At 43.5% G+C, this 12551-nt stretch overlaps 1 long non-coding RNA gene across 1 annotated transcript in view; it reads left to right on the top strand.

Annotated features, from left to right (window-relative positions):
* The first annotated feature begins 388 nt into the window (after positions 1 to 388).
* Positions 389 to 12551, top strand: part of LOC114672292 (uncharacterized) — a 43946-nt gene continuing 31783 nt past the window's right edge. Inside the window, exon 1 of the long non-coding RNA XR_003722596.2 lies at positions 389 to 533. This is a non-coding gene — a long non-coding RNA (uncharacterized LOC114672292). The remainder of the gene's footprint in view (positions 534 to 12551) is intronic.

Here is a 12551-nt window from a genome sequence, read left to right on the forward strand (position 1 = left end):
TTTTCTTAGCTCTGCCCTCACTTTTTTCTCCCGATTTAAACCTGGAATTAAGAGAGATCTCAATCAGCCAACAAATATTTATTCAAGGCCTACAATATGCCATGTGTTTGGAGGGTTGGTTGGTCATGATTCCTACATAGTCTCCCCTCAAAAGACTGATAGCTTTGTAGGAGAGAATGCAATCATCCTACTCCTGTGACAGTAAGACGCACAGTGTGGTAAGTCCAGGATTAGGTCTGTGTTTAAGGTTCAGAGGAAACCCGAAAGACAGAATGATGAGCCACCAGGATGGGGGAAGTTCTGGGAAAAGAGGAAGGAAGGGTGGTAATCAGGGAAAGCTTCCTAGAGGAAGTTCCACCTAAATTAGACCTACAACTACGACTAAATGTCTACCAGGCAGAAAAGGCAAGGGAAGGAGAATGTTCAGTTTGTGGTTCACAAGCCCCAGAGAGAAGAATTTGATGCTTTATTGCTTATCTCCTTGATCTGGCTGACTTGGATGGCTACAGTATCATATACATATTGACAATAAGGTAAGGACTTTTTGAAATTTCTCAAAGCCTCTAGAAACTATCTTTTATAGCACTGGCAGTGCCTCTTTTTGGACATAATTTATTAGCTGGACTTTCAGTGTGACATGGCTGAACATCACTGGCCTTTAAAGTCATCCTTGTAAGGAGAATAGGCTGTCTGTTGGTTTATCTCAACTAGAAGAAAAATAAAGAGTATGAAGGGGAAGAAAATTCCCTATTAAGTTTTATAATTATAATATGAAAATTCAGTTAATTTCTTTTATCGTAGTGAGTCATTAAAGACTGAAGTAGGTTCCCAGCCTTTTGTTTCCCCAACAATCCCCCAGAGGCTGAGCGCTCTGTCATTCAAATGGGCCTGATTAAAGCAAGGAGCCTCTATCTTCAGATTACTGCTCTTTGTCATTACCATTACGTTATCTTGCTCTTCAGACTGATTTTTAATTTTTATGCTTGCAATTATAAATGATTTACAGGGACATTCATCGCCCGACCTGTCCTGAGTCATTAAATTCACCTAGGTTGAATAGCACGATGTGCACCTGAAATTAACCAAATCAGTGACATTATCTTGCTGGATTTTTCAGAGGCTTTAGAAATAGGGAAGGGACTCCATTCTCTCTCTCAACTCCTCGCCTTAATGGGAAAATATTTTTAATTGATAAAAGAGGTAATTAGGCAAGGCTAAGAGGTACGCACTAATTATGCAGTATATCTCACACAGTTTGACCATGGTTTTTGGAATAGAAGAGTAGAAGGAAAGTGATTCAAATACACACTTGGCTGCAGTCACATGGGGCTAGTTTGAGTGTGTTTTATCCTCAATCAAGTCTAGGAAGAGAACTGTGAGGATTTTTATTGAGCACCTACTATGTGCCAGGAAGATAACTCTCCCAATGGTCTTTTTGCCCCCTCTGTGTTTTGCGTTGCATTGTTCTGACATAAGGAATGGAAACTTCCTCAGGCTGGCTCAGATGAAATGGAGACTGTGACCTCACACAAGCTAAGGAAGAAGGAACCAATGGCAGGCTCTTTCATGCTCTTTCTCTGTTATTCAGGAGCCACATTACTGTTCTCATTCTGCTTCTCTCTCTCTGGTATCTGTTTTCCTCCCAGCTCTCTTTTTTCTTCACTGGCTTTCTCTACTCATTTATTTTGTGCTTGAACTCAAATAGCCCTTCCAACCCCCTTCGCCCAGGACCTTGCACCTGAAGTGTCTACCACTGGCTGGTGGACTCTCCACTCCTTAATTGATGCTCCCTATACAATGTCAGTGGTTTCTTATTAGCCAGTGGGTTTTCTACCCTCGAGTCAGGAATATGTCCCTGGTCTGCTGTGGCCAGAAGGGACAGGAATTGTGGGTGGAACAAGTAGAATGGGGATAAAAATATCTGTTTGGTGCATCTTTAAAAGAGGTATGATTTTCCCATTTTACAGAAGAGGAAACTGAGGCTAATGGAGGTTAAGTTACTTGTTAGAGGACAACTGACAGGTATCAAAGGCAGGAATTAGGGACTAGGTAAGACAGACTCCATCCTCTTGCTTCCACTTGATGTGCTGACTGCAACATCCATGCTATTTGTTGCATAAGATGTGTGAACAGGGGACACTCAACATCCAGGCTGAATGGTGGTTAATGTGGTTGGAGATCCAGTGACTCTTTGGGCAGTGTAAACAACACTAGATTCTGCCCCATTCCCATACCTTTTTCTGTGTCTGTCCAGGGACATTGAAATAGCACATCCTGCCCTCCAAAAATCAGAGATGAAAGGGAAGATATGTTGCTTCATTTGAGCTTTGGAAAGCATCCAAAGAAAATCTGGTTGAAGGGTCATGAAAATATTTTTAAGGCTTTGACAGTGAGGTATGCTAAGTGAGGGCACCTGAAATTAACCCTTTCCTCCCTGTTGGAGGATGGAGACCTGTGCCTCCCTCTACCAGCTCTAATATTTTCTAGCTGTATGACTTTGGGCAAATTACTTAACTGTCCTGACTGTCTATTTCTTCATCTGTAAAATGAGGATGATATAGTTTCAAAATTAGACCAAGCGGTGTGTACCAACAAGGAGAGGCCCTTAGAAACAGCAGTCATCTTGTGACTGTTCATTCTCCCTTTTTCCCTTTGCAGAGCCTGGCCCCTTCATAATGGTAGCCTTGGAGTTAGCTATTGCTCTGGGTCTGAGAATCCCCTGGAAAATCCTACTGATCAAGGAACTCTACCTTTCATTTTTCCAGCATCTCTTTCCTCTGTAAGGACCAAGGGAAACTTTCCCTTCACCCTCTGAAGGTTTGCTGAAAAAAATCAACTCAAAAAAGACAGATTAATTGGAAAAAAAGCATATAAACTTATTTAACGGGTGCATGGGGAAATCACACTGGTTGCCTGTTCTTCAGCAGGTTCAGAAACTTATATGCCATCCTGGCAACACAGGTTATGAGAGCGGGGTGGAGAAGAGGGGCAATAAAGGATTATTAGGGAGAATGAGTGGATCCCTAGTAATCCACTCATTAGTGGATCAAAAACTCACTTGTAGATAGTTCTCTTTGACAGTGAAAGGGTCTGTTCAGGTATGGTTACATTCTTGGTGTTTCAGGGAAGGGAAAAAAACAATTGTTCTCCTTGGTCGGTCTGGATCCTAGGGAGATAAATGAATGTCAGATTCTTTGGGAGAGATTATGAAGTTTGGGGCGAAGGTCAGAAAGACCTTGAAGCTTCTTCAGTTGATGATGTCAAAGTATCATTTTTGGGGGTTTGGTTTCCGATCCCCAACACCTCCATTACATAAAACAGCACCCCCTTACTTGGAGGGCAGTGCCGTTTTCTTCCAGTGTGGTCCTGACAAGGCTGCCAATTCAGTACCACCCCAGGCCTGGGCAATGATAAATGCCATCTGCCTGGCCTCCTTGATTGGGCCAGAGATGGGGACATGACTGAAGGTGTTACCCAAAAAATACCAAGGTGGCGGACTAGTCACCAGGCAGGCATGTCCTGAGGTCCTTCTCCTATTTCCCTTTTGGCAACACACGTGAGTTAGCCCAAGTGTGCTTCCTCAGCTCACTGCCTCACCCGTCAGCAACCTATAAGGGATGCTAGCTCAGTCTACAGTCCCACCCAGCTTTGTCCCACCTGGCTTTACCAGATTTGTTACCTGAAAAATACCAGGGTTTCTTACCTGGTGAATAACAAACAACTCTCCACGAGTATACAGGTTTTGATCTATAGGAATTTTATTACTTGGCACAAGTAAGGATGACACTGGGAGTATTCTCCAAAGCAGCATCTCTCCGAGGGAAAGTGACAGTAGGGTTTTATGGGGTCGGGGAGAGGGAAGACAGGGGGTCATTGCATGTCGAGGAGGGGTCCTAGTTGCATAGATGCAGTGAGTCATCATGTCAACACATAGGTTGCATGTTATGGTAATGAAGCTACAGCTCCGCCCAGGGTGGAGACTTTAGCATGGTCATGAGAAAGTTCATAAGAGTTCATCTGTGTTGCTGCATGTCTGTTGAGGAGCTGGTTTAAACCAACAAGGTGACTGCATTCCAGCTAGGGTTTGGGGAAGAACAGGCTGCAGGGCAGGAGGCGGTAAGCCAAGCTGATGGGTGGTTGATTAAATTCCTGTTGTTCCTGGAGACCCTCCCTGTCTGCTTATAAATCTTCCCCCTAGAGATGTCATCCTCATTCTTCAGGGGTCTGAGTCAGAGGTCATTCTTCTGTAACTTCCTCATGCTGACCAGGGCTGCCTGTAACAACTGTAGTATTTGTTTTGCATGCTTAATCTACTTATTGCCTGCAGTCAGGAGGCCTCTTTCTTTCCAAATTGCCCCATGGGCGTGGAGTACATAGAGGGCATAAATGACGTGGTTTGGCTGTGTCCCCACCCAAATCTCATCTTGAACTGTAGTTCCCATAATTCCCATCTGTCGTGGGAGGGATCCAGTGGAAGGTAATTGAATCTTGGGGACGGTTACCTCCATGATGCTCTCATGATAGTGGGTGAGTTATCATGAGAGCTGATGGTTTTATAAGGGGATTTACCCCTCTTCACTCTGCACTTCTCCTTGCTGCTGCCATGTGAAGAAGGATGTGTTTGCTTCCCTTTCTGCCATGATTGTAAGTTTCCTGAGACCTTCCCAGCCCTGTGGAACTGTGAGTCCACTAAATCTCTTTTCTTTACAAATTACCCAGTCTCAGGTATGTCCTTATAGCAGCATGAGAACAGGCTAATACACTTAGAGTCTGTGTAGAGGGTGATGGCCTTGCCGAGCCCTAAGGACAAGACTTCAGTCAGGGTTATTATTTCAGCCTTCTGGGCCAATGTCCTGGGAGGTAGGCTGTTAGCCTCCTTAAGCCTAAGTAAGCACATCACTGCACACACTGCTTTTTGCTGGCACATTGTTGTGAAACTACTCCCATCTACAAACCAGACCTTTTAGAGTTTTGAAGGGGTTCACTTTCTAGGCCCTTTCCACTGGAATATATTTTATCAGTAGTGGTTGAGCATTCATGTAGGAGGGGCTGGGAGGTGGGCAGAAGCATGGCAGGGTGAAAGATCTGGCACACCTTGATATGGATACTGGGGCTTCTCCAGGCAGGTTGTAGCCACTGCCCTGAGACATAAGGACCATTCCCTGGTGTTTCAAATAAATAAGCCACCACTCTTCTCAGTGGTCCTAGCATTTGGGTAAGCACACCCACAGCCATTTCCTGCCCTTCATGGACAAATAAGCAAAAAAGGTTTAGCCAAGTTAGGCAGGGCTAAAGCGGGAGCAGTGGTCAGTGCTTCTTTTAGTTTGTTGAAGACCCGCTTACATTGCCCACCTCATTCAAAAGGGTCTCACTCTGGCCCTTGTAGCTTTTCATGTAAGGGCTTTGATGAGACACCAAAATTGGAAATCCATATTCTACAGAATCCTACCGTTCCCAAGAATCCATGTAACTGCTTTTGGTTCTGAGGAGGAGGCATTTGACACATAGCCATTTTCCTGTCCTGGGGAAGACTTCTCTGTCCCTGAGAAATTAAGTAGCCCAGTATTTAACCTGATCTCTTGAAATCTGTGTTTTCTTTTTAGATACCTTATAGCTACTTTCAGCTAGAAAGTTTAGGGTAATGACAGTATTTCTACCAGATTCCTCTTTAGAGAGGCTACCGACCAAGGTATCATACACATATTGTAAGATAGTTCCCTTTCCTTTTTTTACACACCTTTTTTCCTTTTTTTATGGAGACAGAGTCTCTCTGTGTTTCCCAGGCTGGTCTCAAACTCCTGAGCTCAAGTGATCCTCCTGATCTGGCCTCCCAAAGTACTAGGATTACAGGTGTGAGCCGCTGCACTCAGCACCCTTTTCCAAATGTAAATATCTCAAGTCTTTACTTAACACACTATCCAAAATAGGGGGAGAGTTCTTGAATCCCTGAGGCAAGGCTGTCCAGCAATATTGTTTCCTTTGATGGGACTCAGGATCTTCCCATTCAAAGGCAAACAACTCCTGGGATTCTGGGCTCAGGGGGACACAGAAAAAGGTATCCTGAAGATCTAGCATGGTATACAATTTGCTTTCTCCTGGAAGGTTAATCATAATGGTATAATGGTACAACTGGGTGAATATCTTGAACAAACCAATATTCTTTAGTTCTTGGCTTTTTGACTGGCAAGATATAGGGCAACTGGCAAGCGTGGATTACACCTTGCTCTAGGAGGTGATGGAGCACCAGTAGAATGCCTCTCAGTGCCTCAGACCTCAGTGGGTATTGCTTAGCCCTGGGTCTCCCTTCTGGTTCCTTCAATTGTACTGATACCACTGGCCTGGCCGTTTTTGCTCCTCTGACCTCTCCCTGAGCTTACACCACAGGGTTAACCAAGTTAACCTTTTCTTAAATTGAAAAGATTCTCAATTTCTAAAGGAATCTCCTCTGGGTCCAGAACTTCCCCATGAACCAGGGCCAGCATGGTGGCTCCATGGGCCCAGAGAAACTCCACCGTGTCCTGTCCTGATTTAGAGCAACTGTAGCCCCAAACTTAGTCAGAAGGACCTCTCCCAAAAGGAGAATGGGGCATTCAGGGACATAGAGGAAGAAATGAGTCAAGGTCTTAGATCCCCTTCACAGACCAGATACTCCAGGAATCTTAGAATTTCTTTTAGCAGACATACTTTTATATTATATTCCCTCTTGGATAGGGGTTCCCTTTTAGTGAAACATAAAAAATGTAGCCCCAGCATCAAGAACTCAACTGGCTGTTCCCCTACTTCTAGCGTTACCCAGGGATTCTTGAGGGAGATGTGGAGCTTGATGATCTAGGCGAGGAGCCCCAGCACCCCATTAGTTAGTTTTCTCTCCAGTTAGAGGGAACTGGTGCTTGGATTCGTCCTCTGTTTTCCCCCTCTGGGGAGAATCTGGACACTTCCTTTTCTGGTGTCCCTCCTGTTTGCAGTAAGCACATTGTTTGGGTCCCAGCTTAGGCAGCCTCTGAGTCCCATGGCGGGGTTTCTGCTTACTCACTCATGCTTTCTTCTTCCTTCCTCCTGGGTTACCTGGAGTAGTCTGTAGGGCTACTGCCAGAAAATGAGCCTGTCTCTCCATCTTCTTGTCCTCCCTTTTGTCAGATGCCACATCTCTATTCTTGTTGACCTTGAAGACAATGTCTATTAGTTGGGAAGGGAGAGTGCCTGGATTTATCACCAATTTTGGAGTTTCCTCTGAATATCTGGGGCACTCTGAGAGATGAAGTGGGAGCCAAGCACTACTCGGCTTTCAGGGTCATCTGGGTTCCAAAGGGTGTAATCCTGGAGCCATTCTCATAGTCTCTTTAGGAATACTGATGGATTTTCTTTAGGGCCTTGCTCTATTTCCCAGAGTTTTCCCCAACTGACCAGGGGCTGGCTAACGTAAGCAGCATGTTCCTATAATAATCTAGCTGCTTTTGATCCCTATTACCACTGGGGGCTCTGTGAGGATTGGCTCTTGGGACTGACACCTTAGCAGCCCAGTAGATTTTGTGACCATGGTTATCAGCACACATCTTGTCTGCCTCCTCCTTGGCTTTGGCCATGATGGCAGATTTCCCTTCTCCCATGCAAGGTTGCCATTAAGGTCTGCATGTCTGGCCACATGGGGGTTATGTGTGGAGAATATTGCCCTTATGAGAGTTGTGAACTCTTCTGGGCTCACCCATAAGACCTTAGTATGGAATTTCCAGTTGTACAAGTCAGCAGCTGTAAAAGGCACATAGACCCATGCAAAACCTCCATGTCCATCAGGCACCTGCCTGAGGGGGAACAGCTCCCTTTAGGGTTATATGTATTCCCACTATGAGTGGTGCTCCCAGGCAGGGAGGGATACAGTGGAGGAGGGCTTCTCTTGCCATAGTGGGAGCTACAGTCAACTCCTTAGAGTTTGGAGGGCCCAGCAAGTGATACGGTTTGGCTGTGCCCCCACCTAAATCTCATCTTGAATTGAAGTTCTCATAATTCCCATGTGTTGTAGGAGGGACCCAGTGGGAGGGATCCGGTACTTTACCTGAGACTGGTAAATTACCTGGGGTTGGTAAAATACCCAAGACTGGGTAATTTATAAAGAAAAGAGGTTTAATTGGCTCACAGTTGTGCATGGCTGGAAAAGAGAGACTCAGCTTCCCCTAGTCAGGTACCTAGGTGAGGCATGGTTCAGGTCCCAGTGATGACCCCTTCCAGCCAGAGCCATTCAGCCATTGGAGATCATAAAAGGCTCCTTGGAAGAGTGGTACTGCCACAGTGATGCCCCTTGCTACTGATCTTCCAGAAAGTAGGCATGAGCCTTGAGGCCCTTACACTCTCTTCTATCCTCACGTCCTAAGCTGTAACATTAGCAAAAATGCAGTGCACCTTATGATCAACTAGCACCATTCCCAGCCATGGCTCAGCACCTGCTATTAATCTCTGACTGCATACTGCTTGAAAAGCATGCCTCATTTCCTATCACAAAACCATTTAATTGGATTATAGATGCTTGCACTCACAATTTCTTCATGAGTATAAACCATCATTGATGAAGTGAAATGTGCTTACGTTGCAGCCCTGACACGAGAAGTCCCACATCTCCACCCCCATGCCCGCATGTTTGTTCTCATCCACATCTGTCATCTGTACCTGTGGGTGTGCCCCAGGGCAGCTTCCCCTTCCCTTAGGCCTGTGGGGCCTTCACCTGGGTGTTGACTCCTCTGGAATTTCTCCAAGCCTCCTCTTGCTGATTTCCAAGGTGAGCCTCACTAACAGCTTCCCTGTATTCTTCTGAATGGTTTCTAATGAGGCAACCTCAAGGGATTGACTTTGGAGTCAAATAGACTTATGTTTGGATTTCAGTACTATTAATAACTAGTTATACAATTCTGGATACGCCTCAGTTTTCTTTCTGTAAAATGGAGATGTCCTAGGATTCTCAGGCAGTGTGGGAGGAGATATTTGGCAACAGCTTCCTCCCCTTGGATCCATTTGCATCTGTTAAGTTGCATCAGAAACAGGTGCCTTCTGTTCGAAGGTATGCGGGTAAAAGTTTTTAACCACCAGCATATATGTACATACATAAGTTCATTATGCATTTACTGATAAAAAAAAGATGCTTGGCACACAATTTACAAATTATAATGAAATATACAATCTTCTTTATTATAAACTCTTTATGGCCAGTTGGTTCTCACAAAATGTCTTTATTGATTTTTGGCTGAATTCTTCTATCCTTAGCCAACTTTTAGCTGCAACTAACAAACAATTGTACTCCTGGCATGAATGTTCGTTGATACTTTTGTATGCATGTTAATGAGTAAGAAGTATGTTGTGAGCTAAAGATAATAGTTTTTGAATACTTAAAAATATTTCCTTGGGCTGAGCACAGTGGCTCACACCTGTGATCCCAGCACTTTGGGAGGCTGAGACAGGCAGATTGCTTGAGCCCAGGAGTTTGAAACTAGCCTGGGCAACATGGTGAAATCCCATCTCTATAAAAAATAAATAAAAATTAGTCGAGTGTGGTGGAGCACACCTGTAGTCCTAGCTATTTGGGAGGCTGAGATGGGATGATCACCTGAGGCAGGGAGGTCAAGGCTGCAGTGAGCCGTGATCGCACCACTGCATTCCAACCTGGGTGATGGAGTGAGACCCTGTCTCAAAAAAGATAATGATACTAAAAAAAAACTTTCTTAATTTTTGGTGCTGTTTACACTGAAGACATGATGCACTTTTAAACTTAATCTGCATTTTTAATATGTTCTTTTTTTTTTAAATTTATTTATTATTATTATACTTTAAGTTCTAGGGTACATGTGCATAACGTGCAGGTTTGTTACATATGTATACTTGTGCCATGTTGGTGTGCTGCACCCATCAACTCGTCAGCACCCATCAACTCGTCATTTACATCAGGTATAACTCCCAATGCAATCCCTCCCCCCTCCCCCCTCCCCATGATAGGCCCCGGTGTGTGATGTTCCCCTTCCCGAGTCCAAGTGATCTCATTGTTCAGTTCCCACCTATGAGTGAGAACATGCGGTGTTTGGTTTTCTGTTCTTGTGATAGTTTGCTAAGAATGATGGTTTCCAGCTGCATCCATGTCCCTACAAAGGACACAAACTCATCCTTTTTTATGGCTGCATAGTATTCCATGGTGTATATGTGCCACATTTTCTTAATCCAATCTGTCACTGATGGACATTTGGGTTGATTCCAAGTCTTTGCTATTGTGAATAGTGCCGCAATAAACATACGTGTGCATGTGTCTTTATAGCAGCATAATTTATAATCCTTTGGGTATATACCCAGTAATGGGATGGCTGGGTCATATGGTACATCTAGTTCTAGATCCTTGAGGAATTGCCATACTGTTTTCCATAATGGTTGAACTAGTTTACAATCCCACCAACAGTGTAAAAGTGTTCCTATTTCTCCACATCCTCTCCAGCACCTGTTGTTTCCTGACTTTTTAATGATCGCCATTCTAACTGGTGTGAGATGGTATCTCATTGTGGTTTTGATTTGCATTTCTTTGATGGCCAGTGATGATGAGCATTTTTTCATGTGTCTGTTGGCTGTATGAATGTCTTCTTTTGAGAAATGTCTGTTCATATCCTTTGCCCACTTTTTGATGGGGTTGTTTGTTTTTTTCTTGTAAATTTGTTTGAGTTCTTTGTAGGTTCTGGATATTAGCCCTTTGTCAGATGAGTAGATTGCAAAAATTTTCTCCCATTCTGTAGGTTGCCTGTTCACTCTGATGGTAGTTTCTTTTGCTGTGCAGAAGCTCTTTAGTTTAATTAGATCCCATTTGTCAATTTTGGCTTTTGCTGCCGTTGCTTTTGGTGTTTTAGACATGAAGTCTTTGCCCATGCCTATGTCCTGAATGGTACTACCTAGGTTTTCCTCTAGGATTTTTATGGTATTAGGTCTAACATTTAAGTCTCTAATCCATCTTGAATTAATTTTCATATAAGGAGTAAGGAAAGGATCCAGTTTCAGCTTTCTACTTATGGCTAGCCAATTTTCCCAGCACCATTTATTAAATAGGGAATCCTTTCCCCATTTCTTGTTTCTCTCAGGTTTGTCAAAGATCAGATGGCTGTAGATGTGTGCTATTATTTCTGAGGACTCTGTTCTGTTCCATTGGTCTATATCTCTGTTTTGGTACCAGTACCATGCTGTTTTGGTTACTGTAGCCTTGTAGTATAGTTTGAAGTCAGGTAGCGTGATGCCTCCAGCTTTGTTCTTTTGACTTAGGATTGTCTTGGAGATGCGGGCTCTTTTTTGGTTCCATATGAACTTTAAAGCAGTTTTTTCCAATTCTGTGAAGAAACTCATTGGTAGCTTGATGGGGATGGCATTGAATCTATAAATTACCTTGGGCAGTATGGCCATTTTCACGATATTGATTCTTCCTATCCATGAGCATGGTATGTTCTTCCATTTGTTTGTGTCCTCTTTTATTTCACTGAGCAGTGGTTTGTAGTTCTCCTTGAAGAGGTCCTTTACATCCCTTGTAAGTTGGATTCCTAGGTATTTTATTCTCTTTGAAGCAATTGTGAATGGAAGTTCATTCCTGATTTGGCTCTCTGTTTGTCTGTTACTGGTGTATAAGAATGCTTGTGATTTTTGCACATTAATTTTGTATCCTGAGACTTTGCTGAAGTTGCTTATCAGCTTAAGGAGATTTTGGGCTGAGACAATGGGGTTTTCTAAATATACAATCATGTCATCTGCAAACAGGGACAATTTGACTTCTTCTTTTCCTAACTGAATACCCTTGATTTCTTTCTCTTGCCTAATTGCCCTAGCCAGAACTTCCAACACTACGTTGAATAGGAGTGGTGAGAGAGGGCATCCCTGTCTTGTGCCAGTTTTCAAAGGGAATTTTTCCAGTTTTTGCCCATTCAGTATGATATTGGCTGTGGGTTTGTCATAAATAGCTCTTATTATTTTGAGGTACGTTCCATCAATACCGAATTTATTGAGCGTTTTTAGCATGAAGGGCTGTTGAATTTTGTCAAAAGCCTTTTCTGCATCTATTGAGATAATCATGTGGTTCTTGTCTTTGGTTCTGTTTATATGCTGGATTATGTTTATTGATTTGCGAATGTTGAACCAGCCTTGCATCCCAGGGTTGAAGCCCACTTGATCATGGTGGATAAGCTTTTTGATGTGTTGCTGAATCCGGTTTGCCAGTATTTTATTGAGGATTTTTGCATCGATGTTCATCAGGGATATTGGTCTAAAATTCTCTTTTTTTGTTGTGTCTCTGCCAGGCTTTGGTATCAGGATGATGTTGGCCTCATAACATGAGTTAGGGAGGATTCCCTCTTTTTCTATTGATTGGAATAGTTTCAGAAGGAATGGTACCAACTCCTCCTTGTACCTCTGGTAGAATTCAGCTGTGAATCCATCTGGTCCTGGACTTTTTTTGGTTGGTAGGCTATTAATTATTGCCTCAATTTCAGAGCCTGCTATTGGTCTATTCAGGGATTCAACTTCTTCCTGGTTTAGTCTTGGAAGAGTGTAAGTGT

This window comes from Macaca mulatta, chromosome 14 (genome assembly GCF_049350105.2).
Source record: "Macaca mulatta isolate MMU2019108-1 chromosome 14, T2T-MMU8v2.0, whole genome shotgun sequence".
Taxonomy (NCBI): domain Eukaryota; kingdom Metazoa; phylum Chordata; class Mammalia; order Primates; family Cercopithecidae; genus Macaca; species Macaca mulatta.